The sequence below is a fragment of the Frankliniella occidentalis genome, unplaced genomic scaffold (assembly GCF_000697945.3).
Source record: "Frankliniella occidentalis isolate FOCC.00 unplaced genomic scaffold, Focc_3.1 Scaffold2438, whole genome shotgun sequence".
In the NCBI taxonomy this organism is placed as follows: Eukaryota; Metazoa; Arthropoda; class Insecta; order Thysanoptera; family Thripidae; genus Frankliniella; species Frankliniella occidentalis.
The window spans coordinates 3,151-4,763 of NW_026269521.1; the positions used below are offsets into that span (position 1 = coordinate 3,151).

Here is a 1,613-nt window from a genome sequence, read left to right on the forward strand (position 1 = left end):
AGCACGCCGATGACACTCCCACGACAAATACGATTCGGCTCCAAACGTCGTGTTCCTGGGCTGGTGCATATTTCACAAAAGTCGACAAATAAATTTATTATTAATAGCAAATCGCCCATAAATAGTTTATTATCCTGATCATTGCACTATTGCCACATGGCACTTCCCTTTGGTTGCCGCCTGGAGCCACACAACGATGCACGGGGCGGGAAGCATCCCCAAAGGATCACATCCTGGACAAGCGAGGCGGGATTGCCTACCCCAGGAAAGAATCACATCTTGAAAGATCACATCCCGCGACCACGATATGTCGGTGAGTATGCCGTAATTATTGCTCTCCCCCTTTGTCGTGCCGCGTCCCCTACCCCTCTCCTCCTCCCCACCCCCACCGCGCATTTCCCGCGCCTTTAGGGAAACGTACACAAACAGTGAAACTCGGTGTCGCGTTCGGCGTTTCTGCCAAATACCGATAATAACTACTCATATAATTAATGATCATATGATTTTAACCAGAATTGTGGAGTGGACATCGCCGCTTTTCGTTATTAATCGCAAGGTATAGTGCTTGCTTGTTTCCGGTCCGGAATATTGAATTGTTTCATTCCGGTTATTGTTGTAGGAGGTTATGCTCCTGTGGCTCAATTCTTACACGCACAATTAAGTTGTAAGTTACTTTTTGAGGCCGAGTAAATGATGCCCGTGATGTAAATAACTTGGCTCACTGTCAGCTTTGTTGAACAGGTGTTGAATGGGGTTAGACTCCTCCAATCCATGCAGTATGTTAAATACTGTTGTAGGTCCTTATGCAAATGGGTGAACCTGCCAGTGTTTTATCACATATCATATATTTTACTCCATTTTATTCTCGTGGAACAGAAAACTTTATTACTTTCTGATTGGGGTGCAAACCGAGTGGTACTATTTGCGTAATCCCCTAAACAATCGATCAATAATGTGCGTTGCAGATAATTTGCAGCTGCCCCTTCGTACTTAACGTTTAATCCAGTACCAAAATTAGTTATTTGAAAGACCATAGTCATTTAGAGACGCATGGGGGGAGAGGCATTTTAAAGTGTACTGTATGGAGTTAATTACATGTAATTAAAAGTTGATGAGCGCTAAAAGTACTGTTTAATTTGATTGCAGGAACTCTGCCCAGAAATGTTCTTGACATGAGCAAGAGAAGTCTATGGAGTCATTTTACCCCAAAGAATAGGTGAGTTGACATGACAGTAACCAACGCTGGTCTAATTTGTCTCTGTACAGACAATATGAGGAGCTTCCTTTCATGTCCACAAAGGGTGGTTTTTGATGTTTTTTGTGGTGCCTTGGTTTTTTGTTGTTGCTTTCAACCCTCCTCTGTCAAAATCCAGGCTGATTTGTTATAACTGAAAATGTCTTTTAAAAATCTTGGCAATTTGGAAAATTGCTGGAATTGGTTTGGATTGGTGGGGCAGACTCCCTTTTCACATGCTCTGTCTAAATATCATGGTGCCGATCCACTACAGCAGAGTTCTTAGCCAGTGCGCCTTAGGTAGCCTACCCGCCCTTAGTTAGAGAGACCAGCTCTTATAAAACTCAAGTCTTTGTGGACAGGGGTGGTTTCTGACAGA

The 1,613-nt window shown here is 43.3% G+C and overlaps 1 long non-coding RNA gene across 1 annotated transcript; it reads left to right on the top strand.

Moving 5' to 3' along the window:
- The first annotated feature begins 354 nt into the window (after positions 1-354).
- On the top strand, positions 355-1,613 carry LOC127751953 (uncharacterized). Its single transcript, XR_008012284.1, has 2 exons — positions 355-556; positions 1,147-1,613. It is a non-coding gene; the product is annotated as an uncharacterized LOC127751953 (long non-coding RNA).